The sequence below is a fragment of the Daucus carota genome, chromosome 5 (assembly GCF_001625215.2).
Source record: "Daucus carota subsp. sativus chromosome 5, DH1 v3.0, whole genome shotgun sequence".
In the NCBI taxonomy this organism is placed as follows: Eukaryota; Viridiplantae; Streptophyta; class Magnoliopsida; order Apiales; family Apiaceae; genus Daucus; species Daucus carota.
In genome coordinates, this window is record NC_030385.2 from 19915127 (window position 1) to 19941357 (window position 26231).

General features: G+C 33.2%; 1 pseudogene; it reads left to right on the top strand.

Annotated features, from left to right (window-relative positions):
• The first annotated feature begins 11130 nt into the window (after positions 1–11130).
• On the top strand, positions 11131–19144 carry LOC108192738 (protein WHAT'S THIS FACTOR 9, mitochondrial-like; annotated as a pseudogene).
• Positions 19145–26231: the final 7087 nt, after the last annotated feature.

Genomic DNA, 26231 nt, shown 5'->3' on the forward strand with positions numbered 1-26231 from the left:
ATGTATATGCGATAAATTGATTAGTGATTATAGTATTATTTTATTCTCGTAAAGGATTTGGACGAGACGTGTACGCTCGAAGACGTCAGAAAGTCGGAATGGTATTGCAAAGCGAATAAGGGATGAATCGAGTAAGCGAAGCGATGTGGCGAATAGAGTATAGCTAGAGATGGTCTAGAGATTACGAGATGCATAGATTGTGAAAGTTGAAAGATGAGAATGAGCTGTGAGACTGGAGTCAGATTTAAGGCAAGTATCCTGCACCCTGCTTTTGGATATATTGCAAATATTCTGATTCATTCTTTTGATGTGTTGCAAGTATCCTAAACCTTTCTCCTGGATATATTGCAAATATTCTGATCCATTCCTTTGGTAGATGTTTCAAGTATTCATACCTTTCTTTTCAATGTTCGAAAATGCGAGTATTCTGACCCATTCTTTCTAATCTTCAAGTTTCTAAAGAATTTCCGTTTTACAAATTAATTCGAAGTTCAGATTGTCATTGAAGCATGTGTTGCTCAGTGATGGTTAGAGCTTTGAATGAATTGGGATCTTCTTGATTATTCAACCCGCCATTGTCATGCTGGTTTAGCAGGCTAAATTCAGTTGCTTAGCCGACAATGGAGGATACTGAATAGTTGAGGATTTCCTGAACTGTGATTTATGAAATGATGGATCATGATTTATGAATAGATTATTATCAAAGTTTGAATTGGAATTATTCTGTTGTTGATGATATTTATGATGATGTTCTGTTAATTTACATTGGCTTCTTGAATTGAATTAGAGAATTGGATTATTGTTTTTATATAAACCTGTGGACCAGATTCGTGGTCATGTTAGGCCAATGAGTGCCTTGGATCCAGTAATAGAGCATGGCGGGGCCTGCTCGGGGTTAGTGCGGAACTGATCAGCTGCCTAACCTTGGTTTTAATTAAAATGTGATAGTCCAATTCAATAATTCTTTGGAAAGATTGAATTTCTCAGTTTAAATGCTGCAAGGTATTGTAAATCATTCTATACAATACCATGAACTCATGAACTCAGGTTGAATCCTCTTATATCTTGAACTCGTGAACTTCTATTATATCATTTCAGAACTATCATTGTTTATTACTACTTGCTGAGCATTGTTGCTCACTCTTGCTATTCTCTTTTAACCATTTCAGAAAGGCTTAAAGATGAGTGGCTAGACTGTGATGGTGAATAAGGCTAATGCTAGGCGAGGAGACAGAGTTGAGGATCCAGTGATCGAGGAGTGTTCAGGGAAGTTGATGAGGTTGGTGCAAGCTGGAATAGTTGACAGTGATTCTTCTTATTGAGGATGATCTGATTTGGTAAGAGATGTTGTGTAATAATAGTGGTAGATTCTAATTTCAATACTGTAACCTGGATGCGATCCTGTTGCTTTTAGGGGGTTTAAATGTTCTCCTTCGAATCAGTTATTAAAGTTTAAATGTTCTCTTGAAATTCTCCTATTATGGCTTTCAAGTTTGAAATTCAGGTTTTGAAATCATTCGATTTATGTTCTCATTCAAATATTTTATTAAATGTTTTCAGGTTTTAAATTCTCTGATTTTATTATCTTTTGAAAAAAAAAAAAAATTTACAGGTTTTCGAAAGTGTTTAAAAATGGTTTTTGTGTGGTGACGTCAGAATCCAGGCCCCCGGATTCTCGGACTGTCACAGTTGGTATCAGAGCAACAGGTTATAAGTGTTTGAAATTAGAATATAGATTATAGTTTTAAGTTTTAAAGAGGAGAATGTGATGTAATCTTACATAGAGGTATGGTCAGACTATCTAGGAATAGTCTAGGTATTTGAGAGAAGACTAGAGTCTAGTTAGATGATTAAGTGGAGTGTTTATGTCTAGAGAGATTATGATTTTAGATCTAGACATTTGATTTCTAGTATGTTGACTAATTGAGATGGTGAACTGTGAGAAAGGTCAAGATTAGACCTAGATAGAAGAGTTTGATAGTGAATGATTGAGTTGAGAATGGTGAAAATGCAGAGTTCGGAGTATTCTAACTATACTGCATAGTTGAAAATGGTCTATTGTATTGATTTGAGAATGATAAAGATGCATGGTTCATAGTATGTTGACCATGTCAGATATTTGGAAAAAGTATGTTGTTTTAGTGAGATATGAAGAGTTAGTGTAAGATATGAGTTGTGCTGGATTAGAATGAGAGTTTTGTAGATAAAGGCAGATAGATGGTGAGTGAATGATAGAGAATATGTGGAGCTGAGTCCAGTTATTAGGGGAGATGTCGGTGAGTAAGTTAGAACGTTAGTCCTCGACGACAACGCTTTAAGCTAATCGGGACTTCAAACGATATCAAGGTGGGCCCATAACCCACAGGTTGATGATCCAGACAATCGATGATATGCTACGTGTTTTTGCTATTGACTTCACAGATAATGGGGATGAAGGGGAGGCCAAGATTTATTACGAACGATAACGTCTACGATGAAATTTTACAAGGTTGCTACGAATGCACGTCAATTGACTATCGAGAACGTTGAAAAGATGACATAAATTGAATAACGATTTCGTAAAGCAGAGTGGGAATTTGAGAAGACCTTGGCAATACCTCTCTTCAAATAAAGATTCTTTTGATTATGTCCTTCATCAGTGAGTTATTATGATATCACTTGGATAAATGAGATTTTCAATTTCTCACATTCTAAGATGATAATGATATTGATTCTTGGTGTGAATTGGAAACCAAAGATGTGTGATAAAGGTTGTTGTGAAGAGACAGTGATGTTCCTTGATATTTTTAACATTTCTTGCCATTTCTTGATATTCTTTCATTTTCCTTCATATTCTTTGATATTCTCGATATTCTTTGATATTCTTTGATATTCCTTAACATTTCTTGATGTTCTTTGAGATTTCTTGGATTCTTTCAATTTGATTGGGATGAACAACCCTATTTATAGGGGACACAAGGTATACCTGTCTGTGTGATAGGAGTTGGATGGGACGCCATCACTTGTGTATGTTGTGATTACAAGAAGGTTAACAACCTTTAGTAGTGTCTAATGTGGACACGCAACACCAAGTTCGTCGATCATATAGATCTCTCAATCACTCCTTTATTCAAATGTGACTTATCCTGAAAGCATTTTGTTCCATTTTAAATTCCCAAAGATTGATGCCTGAAAAATGAATTTTGCAATTGTGAAAGTTGAATCTCCTATTTCTTTAAAGCTAAAGGTATGCCAAGGTTGATCAAAAGGTGGATGACGATACGATATTACGAAGTGTGTACGTTTTAGTTTTCTTCGGGGGATTCCGAGGACGGAATCCTTATAAGGGGGGTAGAATGTAATATCCCATATTATTAAAGTTAGATGTGATTATTATAAATCTATTTGTCTAAATATTATTGTTGGCTTTAGTTGAAAAGCGAATTGATTATGTGAATAGTTTTATATGATTATACTTGTTCTGTGGATTAATATGGATTTTACAGATTATGCGTCCTCCTTCTTTCTCTGATTCCGAGGACGGAATCCCTATAAGGAGGGTAGATTGTAATGACCCGGATTTTTAAAAATATTTTTATTAGTATTAAAAGTAATTTTTCTTTAAAGAAGGGAATAAGATTTAATATTTTATTCCAGTTTAATGAGTTTTCAAAGTTTTATATTTAAACCCCGGGTTATTGTGTTATTTATAAATAATGGTATTTTCAAAACTGATTTTCAAATATTGTTTTGAAAATTCTGTATGAATATTCTGTGAATATATGTGTTATGTGATTAAGTGGTGTTGGTGGAATTGATTGTTAATTAATTGTGGTTAATAACGGATATTATATGATTAATAAATGAATTTTTGTGAATATTGTACTATCTGGTTTATTTAATTGACCGCTCATATATGCTCGGATTTGAGATATTTCAATTTCTATATGATCAGGATAAAATGTAGTTTATTTGGATATTTTGTATCGATTTATGGAATGTTAGATGATTTTATAATCGATTTACAGATTTAATTGCGTATATTTGTATTTATTTATTAATTATTTGATCTTTTTGGAAACCGTCCACTCGTGACGGAGCAACGATTTTATTTCCGGAAGTTTCGAGAAAACGCACCTTTAGCCTAATTTGAATATTCCGGACACTTTTCGTGTTTTGACTTTTTCGATCCGGAGTACGGTTTTCCCCGGAGTCGGTCCGGCGGAGTTTTTCGGGTATTTTAGTTGTTGATAATTATCCAGTTTGCCTCGATATACGTGAAAGCCAGATATTTTGATTATTATATTACTTTTTATCGAAATACGTGCAAATGGGACCCGCAGACTAATCATTGCTTTTAAAAGCCCCGTTTTGATGATTATCTCGAAAACCGGTACCGATTGGACCCGTTTTATTAATATAAAGCTATTAAATACGTATTTTCATGTCATAAACGATCCAAAGGGGTACCAATTATTTGTAAATATAAATAGACTCTCCTGTAACTTATTTTCACCGTAGAAATCATTTTCACCAGTTTCTTTTCACGAATACTGAGAGAAACCGAGCGGTGTTCTTCGTGTTCTTCATAATCAAACAAAGATTTGAAGGTGTTATTGGAGTCAGAATCAAGCGTGCGAATAGTCAAATCGAAGGTATCGAAGAGTAGAACCTATATCTGCAATCAAAAACAACATGAGATTTACAGGTAGGGAGGAATTGGGGTTTTAAAATTCGAATTTATATGATTTTAATTATGAATTTTTGCAAATGATCTTATTTGATTGTTTTGATGATTCCATGTTGTAGAGCATCTCCTGCCATTCGTTTTCATATATCATATGTCGATTTTTGACTTCCGTAACATATAGAAATAAGGGTTTGATTCTTGAGATGTGTTCTTGAATGTTCTTGAGTGTTCTTGAATATTTTCAATTGGTTTTGGGGATTCCTTATTCTGTGAATCTGGGTATAATTGAAGGATACCATCTTGTTGGGCGTGTTGAGGGGAGCGTGTACATGTGTTCAGATCGAATGAACGAGCTGTGGTTTGGCCTGCCGGAGTCGAAGAAGCAAGTCGCCGTCGGCGGCTGTTCTTCGTGACATTCCGGCCGATTTACGTGGCCTTTGTTGATTTTGATTGCAAATCTGGAATCCTGATAGTATGTAGGTCATATCTGGACAGTCTGGTGTGGAACAGAGGTCGGAAACGCCGTTTCCGGCGGGGTCTGGGGCCGGCGGCGGCAAAAATGCCGTTTGGTCCCGAGACTTATGAAGAAGGTGTAGTTTGAGTACTGAAGTTTTGAATTTTACAAAACACCCCCTGTAACTTTGAAAAGTTACACTTTAAACCCTGGCCGAAAACTTTCAAAAGTTTACAAAATAAACCTTTTGATTTAATTTTCTAAAATTGTTTTATTTAATTATTTTAAATTCTAAAAATAGTTTTTAATTATTTCTTTATTCAAAAAATAAATCTAAATTAGTTTATTAATTAATTTTAATTAGTAATTAATTATTTTAATTGGTCAATTAATTTAAATATTAATTGATTAATTATTTTAATTAATTATTAATTGATTTTAATTGGTTAATTAATTGGATTTAATTATCCTTTTTGATTTAAAAATTCCGAAAAAATAGTTTCGAGCTTTAAAATATTTTTCCAAATTATTTTCAAGGCTCGATAATTGTTTATGAATGATTTCAAGTCCAATTTCAAGTATTTGGGACTTGATTATTTATTCGAAAAGTGATTCTTTTATCGATTTTAATTCCGAAAAATGTTTAAAAATTCTGGAAAATTCCCGAAAAATCATTTTTAACCCAAGACTTGATTTAATATCAATTGGGATGGGAAACCTTATGTGTTGTGTGTTGTCTGCTATTGGTTGGATGTGTTATGTGCCGAGAGGAGAGTGAGAAAACTGTTTTGAGCATAACTTTTGATCCATAAGTCGGAATCAAGTGAAACGAAAGAGAGACAGAAGCTTATAACGTCTATTTTAATATGATGTTACTATATGGCCGAGTCTAGAAGGTGAATAATTGTTGATAAGTATGCATAATGTGATAATATGTGATCTAAGTGCTATTAAGTGATGATTATGTGAAGTACGTGTTAGTTTTGATATTGTGAAGTGATAAATGATTCGTATAATTGATATTGGATAAGAATATATGGATTATAGTGACTGGAGTTGATTGATTGGAATATGTTGACAGGGGGATAGTCTAATAAATAGAGGAGACGCTGTCAAATTATCGATAGGATTTATATGATAATTGATTTGTGATATGTTATGTGGAATATGACTTGACTACATGATAGAGTCCAAGCATGATTATGTGTTAAGTGATATTTGATAGGTAAAGGGATATATAAGTGGGTATCGATATACGTGATATGTATATGCGGTAAATTGATTAGTGATTATAGTATTATTTTATTCTCGTAAAGGATTTGGACGAGACGTGTACGCTCGAAGACGTCAGAAAGTCGGAATGGTATTGCAAAGCGAATAAGGGATGAATCGAGTAAGCGAAGTGATGTGGCGAATAGAGTATAGCTAGAGATGGTCTAGAGATTACGAGATGCATAGATTGTGAAAGTTGAAAGATGAGAATGAGCTGTGAGACTGGAGTCAGATTTAAGGCAAGTATCCTGCACCCTGCTTTTGGATATATTGCAAATATTCTGATTCATTCTTTTGATGTGTTGCAAGTATCCTAAACCTTTCTCCTGGATATATTGCAAATATTCTGATCCATTCCTTTGGTAGATGTTTCAAGTATTCATACCTTTCTTTTCAATGTTCGAAAATGCGAGTATTCTGACCCATTCTTTCTAATCTTCAAGTTTCTAAAGAATTTCCGTTTTACAAATTAATTCGAAGTTCAGATTGTCATTGAAGCATGTGTTGCTCAGTGATGGTTAGAGCTTTGAATGAATTGGGATCTTCTTGATTATTCAACCCGCCATTGTCATGCTGGTTTAGCAGGCTAAATTCAGTTGCTTAGCCGACAATGGAGGATACTGAATAGTTGAGGATTTCCTGAACTGTGATTTATGAAATGATGGATCATGATTTATGAATAGATTATTATCAAAGTTTGAATTGGAATTATTCTGTTGTTGATGATATTTATGATGATGTTCTGTTAATTTACATTGGCTTCTTGAATTGAATTAGAGAATTGGATTATTGTTTTTATATAAACCTGTGGACCAGATTCGTGGTCATGTTAGGCCAATGAGTGCCTTGGATCCAGTAATAGAGCATGGCGGGGCCTGCTCGGGGTTAGTGCGGAACTGATCAGCTGCCTAACCTTGGTTTTAATTAAAATGTGATAGTCCAATTCAATAATTCTTTGGAAAGATTGAATTTCTCAGTTTAAATGCTGCAAGGTATTGTAAATCATTCTATACAATACCATGAACTCATGAACTCAGGTTGAATCCTCTTATATCTTGAACTCGTGAACTTCTATTATATCATTTCAGAACTATCATTGTTTATTACTACTTGCTGAGCATTGTTGCTCACTCTTGCTATTCTCTTTTAACCATTTCAGAAAGGCTTAAAGATGAGTGGCTAGACTGTGATGGTGAATAAGGCTAATGCTAGGCGAGGAGACAGAGTTGAGGATCCAGTGATCGAGGAGTGTTCAGGGAAGTTGATGAGGTTGGTGCAAGCTGGAATAGTTGACAGTGATTCTTCTTATTGAGGATGATCTGATTTGGTAAGAGATGTTGTGTAATAATAGTGGTAGATTCTAATTTCAATACTGTAACCTGGATGCGATCCTGTTGCTTTTAGGGGGTTTAAATGTTCTCCTTCGAATCAGTTATTAAAGTTTAAATGTTCTCTTGAAATTCTCCTATTATGGCTTTCAAGTTTGAAATTCAGGTTTTGAAATCATTCGATTTATGTTCTCATTCAAATATTTTATTAAATGTTTTCAGGTTTTAAATTCTCTGATTTTATTATCTTTTGAAAAAAAAAAAAAATTTACAGGTTTTCGAAAGTGTTTAAAAATGGTTTTTGTGTGGTGACGTCAGAATCCAGGCCCCCGGATTCTCGGACTGTCACATCTGAGTCGAGCAAGGCAGAGGAAACACCTACTCCTCAGGCTACCGCCCTTGGACCAGATGAGGGGAACCCTCCTAGCCCTCAGCCGGAAGCTGAGGCATTAATTGAATTGGTGGAACCCCCAATTGTCCTCCTAGCTTGCGAAAACCTTGATTCTATTATGACACCTGTCAGGCTGCAGTCACTTCTCGAGTCTTGCAACCGTGGTTGTACTCTTGTCATTCCACAGCCCGGGGAGAGACGTCACTGCTTTGATAGCCTCAGACTTGAGACGGCCATTCCCAACGTCGTAATGTCGTCCCAGTTTTTTAAGCTAGGGATATCGTTGCCCCTTCACCCCTTCATCCTGAAGATAATGGACTTTTTTTTTATTTAAGCAAGAAACATTTATTTTAAACTCACCCAAACGGTCCCTAAATCAATTTCAGACTTATTTGTAATTTTAAACCGATTCTACTTATATATATAATAGCTCAACACGTTCGTGTCAAGCCTCCCTCCTGAGCAAATAAATTACCTAGCTCCGAACCCGAGCCTAACTCCGAACCTAACTCCTCCTACATATAAAAAAAATGTTATTCATGAGACTCGAACCCAAACCCTCTACATCACAATTACACAACTGAAACCACTTGAGCTACACAGGCAATTAATTTTTTTATTCAAAAGCATTAAACTCATACATTAAAACTGTTGTATTTATATTCTTTTCAATATCTTATTTATTTGAGATAAGTTATTATTTCAGGTAAGTCTCATTTATTTTTTACATGATAGATTAATATCCATAAATTAATTACTTACGTAATAAATTTAAATTTGAAAAAGAATTTGAACAATTGGGCTCGAGCCATGTTTCAGATTTCAAAAAATGGATATAATTCATATTTGAATAAAATTGGACGAATTCAAATCTAACTTAATACTTTAAACGAGTACCGATACAATATTAGTGAAATTTAAGTCATGAATGTGAGAAATAAGTACAAAAACTAAGATTTCGGTGAGCATCTTTGAAAGGAAAAATTGATGGAATTTCAACATGGACTATGTCATATATTTTTTTTAATTATAAAAGGTGACTTATAAAGAGATTACAATATTTTGAAAAACATGAAATAAGATAACTGAAAGAATATTTTTATTTAGATTACTTTTTATTTTAAACTTATGAATTCAGAATTCGACGTGTAACCAAATCTTTTCAAAAAAAAAAAATTATAGATATAAGAATAATGACAAAGACATCAAATTTGGTGTTAGAAAATATGTCTAAATGATGTGATTTTGGTGATATATGAATTTGAAATATGATAACTTGTGATACAAAGGTGAATTTAGGGAAATTCTATGTTGTTAATCAAAATTCAACCAAATAATAATAAAACGTGTTTACGAAACCTACTAAAAAAATTGAGTTATAAATTTTACTTGCTTAAAATAAAATAACACAGAAAAATAAGTTATATATATATATATTAAAGTATTAAAACTATAATTTTAATATTCCATCCATCAATGTGTAACATACGAGTTAAATAAAATGATTCAAACTATAATTAAATAAATATTTATTTACAAATTAAACTAATAAAATATAATTAATTCTGAAATAGATAATCCGACGCGATAAGGTGAAAACTAATATCTGATTAAACGAGAATAGAACAAGAATAGTTTTCCATAATCTTGAATATCGAACTCCTGATTTGATCTTTAACAATTGAACATGATATGCTACATTGTTCACCCCTAAGAAATAAGAGTATCAAAATATTTAAAAATGTGAGTTTGCACAAAGCTTAAAAAGTAACTATGCGACTAATTAAACTAAATATTTCTTATTTTTATGAACTCCATGGTGCCTAACTGACATCTACTCTATTTTTGCTATTTGAGATCTGGTTTATAACAATTACATGAAAAATCATTAAAAGTCTTAATCAACAAGCTCAGAAAACTAATGATAAAAAATTAATAATTTATAACAAGACAATATTATAACACGCGGTATCAAAGTAATAATCATCTAATATTTTAAATTAACAAAAAAAATATAAGGCATTGAAGTACTATATAATTGGAAAATTAAAAGGGTAAGCCACATCAAACGTATCGGAATTTTTCTGGTACAATTATAAGGTTAGTAGTTCAATTGATGCTTTTATAATAAAGTAAGGTAGGTCTTTTACATACAAAATATGTTTCAATTATTATTTATACAAGGTGTGTGCAACATATGATAAAAAAGAATGTGTTGATGGTCTGTTTATCATATATCACTTAACTATTACACAAACGTATACTCAAAAAAAGAGAAATAAATATAAAACAACGCGGACCACACATCTTCATCTAATCAATATCGTAATTCACATATCAAGAAAAAGTTTTCATATTGGATGAAATAATTTAATAATTTTCAACAATAAATTAAAGATCTTTTTAATGAGGTATAATATATTTAAATTCTAAAAGTTTCAGTATTAATTTTGAATATAATTTTGAACATTTAGATAATATGGTAGTGGCCTCTATATCCTAACAAATTTGAATATAGAAAAATCTGTTCAAATGTTTTTTTTTATCCATAATTTTTTTTAAATATAGTACATATTATTACTATCAATGCTATTAGATTGCAAATGTTACATTTCATATTTAAATATTTTGTTAAAAAAAAAGACGTAATAGTTTTGCTCGAAATAATATGATCACACACGAATATTATTTAAAACACAACAAAAACTAGAGTCCCGTGCCTCGCAGTGGCTTTTATGCTAGTTTTAACTTATTACACAGACACAAAAGTTGAAACAGCCGGGACAAACACTCTCCTAGTGTCGTTCTCCCGCCTCAGTGATCACTCCCCTCCATTCTCGTTGCCTTCTTCTTCCTTCCGCGTTCCTTTCCTCTCCAACTGCGCTTCTCTTTCTCTGCTATTTCGTCGCCCCCAGCATCCCCCCACCGCTGTCTGTTTTCCGGCCGCCTAGTTCCACGCCACCGTCGGGCAAGCACCCTCCACCCCCACCCCTCCTGTTCAAATCAGTGGGTATACATACGTGCTCCCATAAAAATCAGTTTATATGTGTTGTCTTAATTGTGAATTGATTTGATTGTTTTTTTAGATTAATTTAGTACTTACATGATTAAGAGAGTAAATTGGGTAATATCTGCTTGATTTGGATTATATGCTTGCTTATATGTATGTGTATATGTGTTCAATCGAGAGTGTTGTGGTGTATAAGTTTGTTATGACTAATGATTTAAGTTGATTTGGATTGAGTATTACAGCAGATTGGAGTCCGTACATGACAATGTATGCAAGTTAAGTGGTACTTGTCTATGTATAATTATGTGTCTTTATGTGGTTCGAATTATTGTGATACTTGAGGTGTTGATTTTGAAATGATATATTTATATGTGCTTAATTGATATTTGAATTGGTTTTGATAGGGTGATTATAGTTAGTAGTATAATCTTGAGGTGTTGATTTTGAAATGATATACTTATATGTGCTTAACTGATATTTGAATTGATTTTGATACGGTGATTATAGTTAGTAGTATAATTGGATCAGTTAGGTACTTGAATTAACAAGAGTATATGACCATATATTAAAGCTTTTGGTTTGAGATTATGTCTACAAGTGTGATGATTGTGTACATGTTTTTGGAATGGTATTTTAAGAGTTTAATTAGTGGATTAAAGATTAAGAATTATACATATCCGAATTGAAATTTCTAGGTTGTTGTTGTTCTGTCTTTGCAGCACATTTCTGGGCTCATTGAGTTGAGTACCGTGCTTAATATTTCTATTATAATGTGCTCTTTGAAGTCTAGATCAAGTTCAAAAAAAGAATTTCAAAGTTTCATTAATTGAGCTCAAAGATATTCCCGTTTAAGTAGCATATATTGTGAGATGTTATTTGTGATGCCTCTATTTGGAGCTGCTTTCTGTGCAGTTTGTGATGTGTTTGAGATTTCAATTTTTCTACTGTATAACAAATTTGATAAACTATAAACTTGAACATACCTTTCCAACTATTGTATCATTCACTAACCTAAATACATAATATGTTCTATATACAAGGCCTACAACCTGTCGAACAGTAGCAAATGATATCACCAGACCCCACTCATTTGACTCATTTACTAAGTCTCCTAACTCCGTGCCAAGGGAATTTCTTTGTAAGATAGTCGGATTCTCCCCATTTCGGTCAGAGTCAGCATAGATAAAAATTCAGTTTTACCTTCTGAGTCTATCACCATCACATATTGTGTCTCAATGAGTCTATCACCATCACATATTGGCCCTGTTTGGAAGTTAGAGGTTTGCGCAAAAATTAGAGGTTTGAGATGGTTTAGAGGTTTGACCACTAGAATCCGCTAATTTAAGTGTTTAGTAGTTAGCGGATTGAAATAGAGGTTTGGGTCCAAAAAACTAATTTTGAAAAAGCTACTTTGAGGAGCTTTTTGGATTAGAGGTTTTGGTTTGTGTTGGAAAAAGCTAATTAATCAGCTATTTACCAAACAATTTTAAGAGAAATAGCTAATCCAATCCGCTCGTCAAAACATCTAATTCAATCAGCTAGTCAAAACATCTAATTCAATCCGCTAACAGCTAACCGCTAATCCCCAAACAGGGCCATTGTGTCTCAATATCCCCTGTTGGCAAAATTTGAGACATGAACTTTAAAGACCCAATAGACAAATTAGTGAATTACCATGGAAATGGTTTGTACAATGATAAGACTATAGAATCAGCAATAACAATGTTGCACTTGGGAGGGTTTCCAGATTATAGTTAAGACTAGATGGTTTAGACATAGTTTTTATGTCTCGGGTTTGGGTCATAAGCAATAGTTCAACTTAGAGCTGGTCGTCAGTACCAATTCAGTTAGAGCTTACGTTGTGTTAGTTCAATTTCAGCAAATCAAGGCATGACCAACTCTTTCGTGGTTGTAGTTTCTTCAGTAAAACTATTACTCTTGTTAAAAACGCTTCCTGATTTAAAAAATTTGATTACTTATCACTGGGTTGAGAACCCAGATAATTTAAATAAAAATGATGTTGTAAAAATGAGTTGATTTCAAAAGTAGCCTATCTCTGAACTTTGCACTCAAATTACGTAACGGAAGTCATTGGTACTTGTTCTTTTGAAAAGTAAATTGTATGATTTTTATAACTGTGATTGTTATAACTTTGAAATGAGATAGGTTTATCAAAGTAGATTCTCTTAGAACATGGAAGTATAAACTCAGATGAAGATATTAGAGTTGAGTAAGAGGCCCGTTAATCAGTAGCGGACCAACGTAATTGGTTGCATAAGAGGCCCATCATTAGTTAATGGCCCAATGTTGTATAAAGACCTAGCTAGTCTTTAGTTTTCGGAACAGATTTCTTTTTAGGACAATTGTATGTACATTGTCAGGGTTATCAGTGGACTGATGATCTACGATAACTTTGAAAGTCCAATATCTGAATAATGAGGAATTCTGAAATATTTTATATTTCTGAAATGATTATGGTTTTAAAATTAAATCATGCTTTTGACTGTATACTTCCAATTCATTTATATATCACTATTTTAAATTCTTCTTTTAACTTTTACAATTGTTGAGCATCATTGCTCATTGTTGCTATCTTTTCCAACCCTTTCAGATAGTGTTAAAGATGGTTCACGTGTTTAGGCTAAGCGTAAAAGTAATGCTAGGCAAGGATACAAACTATGTGAATGTGTACATGAAATGGAAGAAAGATACAAACTTTGATACAATTGAGTCCGTTAACAAGTCGATTGAGCTCAAACCCTTGATTTCTCTCAAGAATCTTATTGCAAATTTACCAAATGGTTGTATTCGAATTTCAGATGTTTCATAAAGGGGTCTTCAGTTAGATGTTCCTTGTAAATTTGCTAGATTTCTTAGATTGTACCTTTCTGTTTTTGAGGAGTTTATTGGTCCTAATGATAATCTTCCTTGGTTTAAGTTGAGCCAAAAAGCGGTTGAATTAGATCAGGAAGAGACAGCTGTTTATAGGGATTTTAGAGATGATTTACAAGGTAGGTTGAAGAAATTTATACTTATGAGTGGTGACAAGAGATTGCCATTAAAGATAATTAGGGGAATGCAATGGCATTTGGGTCTTCCGGATGAATATTTAGACGATCCGGAGAAAAATCTTGATGGCTGTTTTAGGATTGTAGATATGGAAGATGGGTTGAAGGGTTTAGCTGTTGAATGTGAGGAAAAAGTTTTGTCTTTTGTTCAGCGGAATGCGATGAGGAGAGGTGGGTATAATGGGGGATCAATGGAAGTCGTTGAATTTCCGCTTTTTCCATCTAAGGGTATGAGTTTGAAGAGGAAGATTGGTGATTGGTTTGATAAATTTCAAGAGGTGCTATATGTTTCCCCGTATGATGAATATTGGGGATTGGATTCAGATAGTGATGTGGCGGAGAAACGGATTGTTGGAGTGCTTCATGAAATGCATTGTTTGTTTGTTGAGCATGTTGCCGAGAGAAGAAGCTCTTATGCTTGAAGAAGCATATGGGTTTGCCACAGAAATTTCATAAAGTATTTGAGAGACATCCATATATATTTTATTTATCGTTGATGAATAGGACTTGCACAACAGTTCTGAAAGAACCTTATAGTGATAGGTTACCTATAGAGGCACATCCACTATCAAAAATTAGGAAAAGGTATATTGGTCTCATGAAAGAATCCGCATTTATTTGAAAAGTAGGCGTCTTAAAATCAGTTTAATCATCAACAGAATCTGAGTTTAAATCGGGATATGGGTGTTCTAGATTATCCCAAGACTGAAGCGGAAGCACATACTTAAGAAGCCTAAATACAGCCAGTGGAGGACATATTGCGGATGGATAAAGTTTTAATCAAGCGGCAGTTTCTGTAAAGAAATCATGGCCTGGTTGTTATATCCTACTCTGAACAAATCTAGTCCGCGTACAAGATTAATGGTAACTCTTCTAACTCGGTGCCTGATGCAAGAATCTTTGTTTTCATACACTTTGGTAAAAGAGTTTTGTGTCTTTTAAGGAAAGCTATTGGTCAGACAAGGGAAGTATATTCACAAGCGTGACGAAAACTCAAATTTTAAAAGCTAGGATAATTGCAGTCAAAAATATCGTTCCTTCTTGGCCGTCAGTCAGTTTTCTTGGCCTGGCTTGATCCATGGTTAGAAAATGATCTACTTCTGGTCAAATGGGGTCCTTCTATCATTTCCATCATGGAATGAACTTGTATTGCTTAGCTTAGTACGTTAATTTAAGATGGCCAATGGGCTGTTCAATCTAGCCATGATTTGGCAACCAAATTGAGGCAAAAATTGCAAAGAAATACAGGATCCACATTCACTGACAATATACTATTCAACTGGAAGGCTTGGGCAACAATCAAGTTACTACTTCTGGCATATGGATTCCATTTACACTGGACCTCTCCACCTTTATTCTCTCTGCCATCTGGCATCCTCTAGCAGTTCTAAAATTTTTCTGGCTCCTCTAGCTTGTTCTCAGATAAAGGCTTTTTACTAAAGATAACATGCTTCGGTTTGTGAATTGTGATGCACACCGATTGTCTGCTCGGTGCTTTCTCTGACTTTCAAGCCTAGAAATCACCTAGCATTTATTTGTGAATTGCACGTCTGTCAACAAGGTATGGCCAACCCCATTCTTAGGCTTAACTCTTAGGACATTTTTATGGAGGGATTTTCATGCAAAGCCCATCTTGCGGGCCAAACGCTGTATATCTATTCACTACTTAGCAGCAGCTGCCCATAGCATTTGGCATGAGCGGGACTTCTATTACATAATCAGGGACATACTAGGCTACTGTTTGAGAGTATTTACTTGTGTTTCCTTCACGAAACGGCAGGTTGTGATGTTTACCTTAGATGAACCTGTACCAGCTTAGTATCCTATGTTTTGTGAATTTCTTGTTTAGAGATCTATATATATTTAGTCTGGTCTTGAATTGAGTTCATTCAAGACTATGTTCTCTTTTACTTTTAGTGGGGTTTTCCCTGGTCATTGTATCCTGTTTTCTGTGGAATAAAGTTTGACATTTTGCAAACAATAATTAAATTATATGTATTTTTACAAGACCCTGATCTTACTTTGATGGCAATGTAAGTTTGATACAGTGGATTAATGGTTATATCCGTTAGTATTTGGTAAATCCCACCCTATTTTTTTTTTCCAGAGACTGCTCTGAGTGTTTGTGATTTAGTCTTACTTTTATTGCTGCAGCCTGGTTTGTGTGAGTATTTTTCTTACCGCTTAATCCTGATGTCACAGAATGTTGTTTGCATTCTGAACAAAATGATTAGCTTAATTGGTATAGTTGCTGTCTGGATAAAATGATTAGCTAATTCATTTAGACCCCACCATCTCGTCCAGAACAACCGTTTGTTGTAGACCTTAAAATAAAGAAAAACCTCTGCGAGGTGTCGTTGTCAGTGTCCAACAGCTCCTGCGCGACTCTATACATACACTGAGCAGATATACAGAGATACATAAAGTGGTGGCACAAATTGTCAGTACTATAACGACCTAAAAAACTGTAAGGAGTGATGGTGAATATGATGATGGTGCTCGCAGCATCAATTGTTGTCTTCTCACTCTCCATCGTCTTATTTCCTATCTTCATCACTTACCATGTGAGTCTATGTATTTGTGTTGATCTCTATGCTGACGTTGTTTGTGTTTATTAATGTTATTTGGTTTTCCAATATTAGTTTTCGGAACTGGGGATGGACTAGACAAGTAGCAGATTTGTTGGTGATGAATGGGACTATATATACAAGTGATTCGTCCCTTCCGTTTGCAGATTCAATGGCTGTTCGAAATGGTCGAATACTTGAAATTGGGAATTATTCTTCAGTTCAGGTTTCTGATTTTTTTATAAATTTACTGCATTCTACTTTGTTTTTATCATTTAGCGGTTTTATTGGAGTTTGAGAAAGAGCAGGCTCTGGCTGGATACGAGATTGAATACATTAATCTACAAGGAAGAATTGTGGTTCCTGGATTTTTCGACTCACATGTTCACTTTCTATATGGTGGACTGCAGGTACTGCTGCATGTTCACTTTCCTGTATCGGCTTTTGTTTAATATGGCTTCAACACCTCAAATTGTCAAGGGAAAAGATTCTTAATAATAAGATAAAGAGTTTCTGGCCAAACTATATAACTTGTTTGCAGATTGAGCATGCTCAGCAGCTGGCCCCAGGTTGCTGCAGCGAAATTTGGTCAGCACCGTATTGTTGCTTCATTGCAGGATTTTAATCTTCTTCTTTTTACTTATATTGTGGCATACTGATGTGAGGTTTAAATGGGCTGGTGTGACAAATATAAATGAAGATTGTCAACTCAGTAACTCGATGTGAGGATTGTCTTCCAAAGTTGCAACTCAGTAACTCGATGAAAGCATAATTTTAATCTTTGTGTGTGAAATGCTTAAAATATGAGTTAATAAAGGTTTTAAATTACTTCTATTATCATTAAAATCATCACCTACGAGTATGAATGCTTAAAATTAGATGTGTATGTTATCTCTCTTTTAATAATAGGTCGGTGTGAATATATATGGGTCTTACACAGATTATTCATTCTTCTTAAAATAGATAGCATAGAAAATATTAGTCTTCGTGTTTTCGTACTTGATAGAGTATATATTAATGTTGCAAGTTTCTTATTTATATTTTTTGGATATTACTTGTAGTAGGCACTACTAATATATCTCCTCACACTCTTTTTGATTGATTAAAAATGATAAATGTGACTAATTAATACACAGAAAAATTAAGTCATTGATTTGTTGACAAGCTAGTATGATAGTTAGAAAGATCAATCAAGTTACCCACCCTCCTTAAGTTGTCAATTGTAAATATGCATGTTAAGTATACTCGATAGCCAGACCATTTAGTGGATGATGCAGGATCTTATATGTTCAAGTCGCTTCTTAATAGTGATGCAGTATTGGCTTTTGGTTCTGATCGGCCGGTGATAAAACTTTCTTCAGAATTTTCACGTGGATACCTGATCTTTATTTCCTTTATCTTATTCTTTTTCCAAACTTTGGGTTGTACTCTGTAATATTGATTTCACATTTTCTAAGAAGTACTGTCAGGAGGTACTAGTATGCAGCATTAACTCAAATTAAAAGCTCATCAATTTATTGTTTATTCTCAGTGATGAGATATTTTAGTTTAGAAAAATGTTTCAGTCTTTCCATAACTTGTGCATGTGATGACCAAGTCTAGATTATCCTGAGTAGTATACCCTTGCAATGCATAAGTTTTCATTTAAATTTTAGTTTGATCTGTATAAAAGAAAAGGTTATTATAGTTATATTAATTTCAAAATATTTGTTGGAAGTATATGTAATTGACTAATTGGCCATTCTTATATTGTTTTTAATATCTAAATTTTTGTAGCTACATACTGTATTAAACTTTCTTCTTTAACTAAAACATGAAACATACATATTCATTGAATTGTGAGGGAATCAGACATAAAATCTTTTTTATGTCCTAATAAATTTTAAAAGTTGATCATCTATCAAGCTTTTAAAAGTATAGTGAAAAAGAGAGATCCTCTTATGCTTATTATATAGTATGTAATATATACATATATCAACAGATTTGCTAAAAATTAATTAAATTTAGTGCTATACATCCAAGCTTACTAGATTTGTGTGATTGCAGGTACACCATATTAGCTGCGGAAGCATGTATTCTTGATATAGATGTGGGATCATTATCTACCGGAAAAATGGCATATTTTGTTGTGATGACGGATGATTTATGGATGGGTTTTGCTGAGCATGGATATGCATCTATTGCAGGACAAATGTTGGTGGGAGACGGGCTTATTTTAGAAATATTTGACTTATCTTATCTACGCCTTCAGTTTAATGGTTAGCTGTTGATGGGTAGTACTGAGTTCTGATGGTTATTCTGCAGGAAAGAAATATAAGAACACTGATGCATACAGTAAAGAATTGGTAGGAATTTGATTTTATAATATTACTGGCCTTTTCGCACTGACGGTTATATAATTCGTAATTTATTTTTTATAATTTTAATTGTAACATCATTTTATTAGTATTTTAATATTAATAAATTGAATTTTAATTAAATTATATTAATCAACAGATTATATTTTCTCACGAAAATTTAGTTTTTACAATTTATGATTTATTTAAAAATATTTTTTTTGTTATTAATATGGGATAATTTATTATTCAATTAATTTTAAATCATACATTTCATATTTTGTATAACTTCATATGTATGAAAAAAAGATATTTGTCGTGTAACAGATTAGAGTTAGAAAAAATTATATAATTATTCGTGTTTGTATTTAAAAAAAATATTCAAAATTATATATTTATAATTTTATTTTATCGTCATTATAATTTTTTTAATGAAATAACAAAGCAAGCCGAAGGAAAAGTTATATGCCTTTGGTGTTTTGTATCGATTTAAGATTTGTATTTATTATGAGATAGATTTTTAGTGTTGTAGTTTATTTAAAACTTGTACTTCTACTCATACTGTCACACCGGCCGGCAACGACTTTCACTTTCTAAATAGAAAGGAAGAGGACTTATAAGAGATAGATTTTTAGTATTATAATTGTTTAAGACTTGTAGAGATATATTTCTAGTGTGATTCTTTTTGTTTTTAGCAAGATAATAATATATATAAGAATGACTAAAAAACTATGACCAAACCAAAAAATATGAAAAAAATTTAGGATTACAAATTATACCCATATTGGCTTATTATAATGTAGTTATAATATAGTATAGATGTCGAGGTACAAGTTAAAAGTTAAAGATTGTGTAGAATTTGTAAGAGATTGTGTAAAATTGGACTCCAGATTGCCCAAAAATTGTTGAATCACTAATACATGTTCCGATGGGAACTATAATGATAATATCTATACTATACTATAATAAGCCAGCATGGGTATAATTTGTAGTCCAAAGTTTTAGTTATATTTTTTGGTTTGGTACCCTCCTTTTGGTCCTACAAGTCTACAGATTTGGAGTCTATTAGTATTATATTGTTAAGCAGTTAATCCGATTGTTAAGCACGGCGTATATAATTCGTAATTTATTATTTATAATTTAAATTTTAACATCCTTTTATTAGTATTTTAATATTAATAGATTGAATATCAATTAAATTATATTATTCAACTGACTATATTTTCTCCCGATTACTTGAAAATGAACAAACCCTAATGTATATATGTATGTGTGTGTGTGTGTGTGTGTGTATATATATATATATATATATAAATCTATATATATATATGCTAGGTCCCGATAGATTGTTTAATTAAGCTAGAAGGGGGGGTTGAATAGCTTAATCACCAATTAAAAATATTTATGTCGTTTTTAAAAAGTTTTCACCCCTTCTTTAGAACTTGTATCGAGAGTATTGGCAGTTACGTGCGGAAGTGTAAGAAAAGAAAAGGAAAATTTCACACGAGCGATTTTATCCTGGTTCGCGGTGGCTAACTCAGCCCTTGGAGTCCACTCACCCCTAGTCCAGTCCCCGAGCTCCTCCCCGGACTCGAGATTTTCTCTACTATAAAGAATTCCTTTACAGTAGGCGGAGAAGCCTTTACAAATAAATATCTTGGAGCGTAACTCTTTGTTACCTCCTCACTATAAATGTAAATAACAAGACTTGTCTCGGAACGTAACTATCCTTGTTACTTCCTCAAAGTCGTTGCACCTCCAGTGGTCTTTGTACTTCTAAACCTTTCGCCGGTCTTGGATCTTAGGTATTAGGTCTTGGGTCTTTCCTCTTCTTCACGGTGCGATGACTATCAACTCCCCGTCAATACGTCAAAGACTTGGGTCTTAGAACGAAGATCACCTCACTTCACTTCACCTCACTGCAAAAGTTAGAACACAATATCCACAAGCAAATATATCCTTGTTTTATAAAAGTTTTGGTTCCGCAAGTTTTAGTCCAATTTTAACCACGTTGAAATTAGTCGATAATAATGTTTTAGTATGGTGGTTTAAATCGTTGGTTCAATTTTAACAAATTATATCGCGCGGAGAAATATAAGTTTTTGATTTTAATAAGATCGAGTGATGAGTGAGTTTTGAAAAGACGGAGTCGAAGTCGAGCAAGATATATCGCACACTCACACTAACGGATTTTGAACCAAGTAGCTTGTTCGGATAACACCCCGCGATAGCGAAAAGGCCCAAACGGGGTTTACCACCGAAACAAGTAAAATCACTCCCGTCACACGTTCGGAAAATAAACACGCAATACCACGTATCTTATCTTAATGATATCCCCACCGAGCACAGGGCTGAAAAATGGGTGTCTCACTAAAACAAGAAGGGTATGGGAGTGATGGGAATGGGAGCACAAATTATGAGTTAGTGAGCAAGTAAGGTTAGTGCACAATATTCCCGATAATAACGAGTGGCCAACTCGAGTATTTTGAAATCAAGAGAGCTTAAGATGAAGAGAAATTTGTTTAAAAAGCCCTTTGAAAATGGTCGATTAAGACTCGGATAATTGAAGCTAAAAGTAACCACTTACACGATTAATGCACGAAAGTTCGCCGGAAAAATTCGTCGGAGGTTCGATACGACTTTAAGCACACGAACGAATTTGGGCAGCCCTTCGGGAGGTTGAAAAGAGTGGTTTATGAAAATGCTAAGATGAGCGGAGCTTGGTTGGGTGGAACGAAGCTTCGGGGTTTAAAACCTTGTATATATCGGAATATATGAAGAATCGAAGGTTTTAAAGATGAAGTAGAAGAAGTGGGCACTTGAATAAACTTTGGGAGAGTGTTTCTTCTCTAAAATCTCAGCATATACTTGGCTATTAGCTTGGGAAAAATGAATGGGTGGAGGGGTGTATTTATAGGCAAGAATGGGTGGGGTAAATGTAAGAAAAGTAGAAGTAAAAATGCAAATGGTAATTAACCATACCTTGGCCACTACTCCACTTTGTCCCCTTGTCCCCCACACCTAAAAAGGTGTTCTTGACCAGCATCTTGGACTAAAAATTCAGGGCATTTAATGCACTAGAAGACAGACACGCTTTACGAGATACGGATAAAAACTGTTTGCATTAAAAACGCGATATTTCGAACTTGCGAAATAAATTACGGAAAAAATATGATAAATCTTAGAATATTAGAAAATGGCATTCTGGAAATTTTGGTAATTTTTGATCAACCCTAGCTTGGTCAAACGTTCAGCCAGTGATCGGGTCGGCAGACAGAAAAACGCTCCGAAATGAAAGTTCTCTGAAAATTACGAAAATTTAACCATGCACTAAGAATAATATTTAATTGTCTAATCTCAAGTTTCAAGTCATTTTGGCAAGTGGAAGTATTTTATTTGGATTTAAAACGATAAATCAGGTTTTCGGGTTTCGAATAAAATACGATAATTCTTTTGAAATTATCAGAGAGGGATTATGGCCAAACTTAAAACTTGAATAAATACTTAAACTATATTCCCATAAAGATAAAATACTTATGAGGGACGGGAATAATCTTAAGGTATTTAAACCGATTTTCTAAGATAAAAGCCGTTTTACGAAAAACTGAAACACTTCGCCTTTTGGAAAATAGAGAAGGATGCTTGACGAAGGTTTTGATACCAAAATACTTAGAAAAATATTGTTCATGATAAATCATGATTTTGATACGTTGAAAGAGCTTTCTAAGTATTGCGAATATTTTTCTCCGAAAAATACTGAATTTGAGAGACCGGGAGAAAATATTCCAGAAGAGGTATAAACATGATATTAATATTTTAGAGACAAATATTAATATGGAGAAAATAAATCCTTTCTTGAATAAAATAAATCTTGAGGAATGAAGGATTTAATAATTTTTTTTGAAAGATTTAAACTAATTTATTCCGAGAGATGATAAATGTTTAAATATGGAATAAATTACTTTAAATATAAATTTTGTAAATAATGTAACATGAGTACTCTAGAGAATACCAAATATTGATAGTCCTTTTTCGAGCTTCATGTAAATTCATGTTGCAGTAGCAAGAAAGAGGTAATCGTAATCTCATGAAACGCCTCTGCGCCACTATTGCGTAATCAGAAAAATTTCCTTTAAAATAAATGTATTTTGATGTGAAGGAAGATTTAGAGATTTAAAATTACTTGCCAAAAATAACTTTCCACTTTTAATTAATCAAATAAATTTATGACCTATTTGGGAGGATTACTAGGTGAATTTAATTTTAATGTTTGTCACAAATACCGAAACAAATATATAAATAATTATATATCAAAGATATCCTTTCAATCTTCCCCTTTTTGGTATTTGTCAAACAAACACAAAATTAAATTTTAAAATGTGTGTGCTTCCCCTACGTGTATGCATGAGTTTAGAAAATACATTTTCTCACACGAAGCACTTAGCACATAATCCTTCCGAGATCCTGAAATAGACAAGAGATTGTTAGAAAGTGATTTTTGCATTTTATTTTGGGAAGGTCTTAAAATTTTTAATTTTGTACGTTATATAATAACGTCTTCTTCCCGTTAATATTCATACGTTTTTCATTCTCCTTTAAAGTAAAGACTTTAAAGTTTATATAACGTATTCTCTTATTCTCTTCCCCTTTGGTAAATAAATAGTAAGTTTATATAACGTCTTCTTCCCTTTTGGTTGATAAAAACCAAAAAGATTTCTATTTAAAGTTATTTAGGGAAGAGATAGTTTTAAAATTGTGTGATGGGAGATTAATTCCTTTCGTTCCCATATTAAAGCTTTAACCGATTTCTTTTTGAATATTGTCCTCAATTTCGATTCAAGTCGAGAATTTAAAATCAATTTTCCGAATTTTCCTTTAATTTTATTTGTAAAATCGAAATGAAATTATCGATATATATATATATATATATATATATATATATAGTAGCCAAGTCAGTTTTATACTTTAACTTGTAGAAAGAATTCGAATTTTAATTAATTCGAGAGCAGTATGTAAAACGTTGCTCTTTAATATTATCATTCAAGTCGAGATTTTAAATCATTCGATCGAGAATTAAATTTTATATTCGGAATATTAATTTTGAGATATTAATCTATCAAAATTAATTTCGATAAATAAATAAATAGTGTGTGTTCTCGTGTTTGCATAAAAATAAACGAGACAAATGTATCCGAAATATTGTAGGTTTTATATTACAATCAAAATGTTCCTAGTAATCAGTGTGGTTCACTGATTATCACGGAACAGAAACCCACAACAAGTTTATTTTTGTACGCCAGTAGAAACAAACATTACTGGCCCCACACAAAAACAACCTGAAACAACAGAAAACATTAGTTTTAAAAAGTCAACCGGGTCAAACAACCGGTCCAGCAGCCACGAAGCCCAAGTCAGCATTGAAATCTGTCAGATTCGGCAGATTAGCAGTCACAGAAATATCTCCAGCACACACAGTCTCAAAATCCACGTCATCAACAACATCTAAATCAATAACAGGCTTTTTCCCTTTGTCTACATGCTCAATCCCCATTTTGCCTTCTAGATCTGTAACTTTAGAAGAAGCTTCTAAGAGTTCATTTTTAAGAGCCTTAATCTCATGCAAATTATCCTCATTTTTAATCTTAAGCTCATTAACAACAGCTCTTAACACTTCATTTTCTTTAGCATAATCCCGATTAGCAGATTCCATAGGTGTGGTAGGGGGACCATACTTATAAGGCACTATATCCTTAAGGGGAACCTTTTCAACAACTAAGTTCTCTACCCTACAATATTCTACACGTTGAGCAAACACACGTGGGGTAGGAATGTTAGGTCCGGAAGCGATTGTAGAAGGGGGGGTTGAATACAATCGTCACAAAATAATCGCGGAAGTAAATCTGATTGGAATATAATTTTTTAATCAGATTTTAATTAATTAATGTAACAATGTTTGAAGTCGTTATATAATTAAATTGGTTCAGTTTTAATGTCCACTAATGTTCGTAGAATAAATTCGACATGGTATATTCTAGATTAGTGATTAAAACAACCGGTAACAAAGCACAGTAAAACTGTGGATGTAACAATAGCAAGTTTTAGCAAAACTTGAAAGCTTTTACAAGTGCTTGTGTTTGTCAAAGTGAATGAACACTTAGAAATGAAGAATGGTGGCCATATTTATAGGCAAAACCATTTGAACTACTAAGACAACTAAGGCTTAGACAATTAAAGAAAGACATGACAAAGTATGGCAAACTAGGACAAACTAGTAGCTTTGTCATGACAATACAAGACAAGGTAAGACAACTAAAAGCTAAGCATGACAACTTTAGTACTTGTCATGATAAAGTAAAGAAGGGAAAGACAAAAGAAAGCAAGGTAAGACAAAGAGAAACAAGGCATGGCATGTCTTTGCTCCATTAGATGGGAGCATTTAGAAAGACAAGGCTTGTCTTTGTCTTGGAGTAGTCTTGGCTTGCTTTTCCAAAGTACATGTGCTTTGTCTTGGCATGTGATGAGAAATAAGGTAGGACAAAGCATTTAAATGTCTTGGAGTGTCTTTAAAGGAGTTAGACAAAGCAATTGTTTGTCTAACTAATATTGTAGTGCTTTAAAGTGATTTGTTCACTAAATAATAAATAGAATATAATCCACTTAATTAAACTAGTTGAATATATTCATTAGATAAATTAATTCGAGAGGGAATTAATTTACTAAATAAAATATACAACTAATATAATTATATTAGAAGTGAATATATATAATCTATTTAATATTTAATCACTTTCCTTCTTTAGCAGAGCTTCTGTCTTCTTTGAAACTTTAATAACTTCGTCTTGAATTGTCAGTCGATTGAACTACCACCTTTGTTTGACGTAGAATATTTAATCCGAGTAGCTGACACACAAATGTACTGTCTGGTTCATCTGTATCTAGCTGAATAAAATATTCTTCGTCATTTAAAACAATTAAGTTGTGGCTTGTTCGTCGAGTCTTCGTCTTGTAAGTTCATCTTCATAAATTGGAATCATCTGAATAAATAAAGTATAGAAACTTTATACCTTCTGAATTCCTGGACGTGCCACAAAAGATTATTTGTGCACTGAGGCTTGAACATATTAATGAACTTCTTT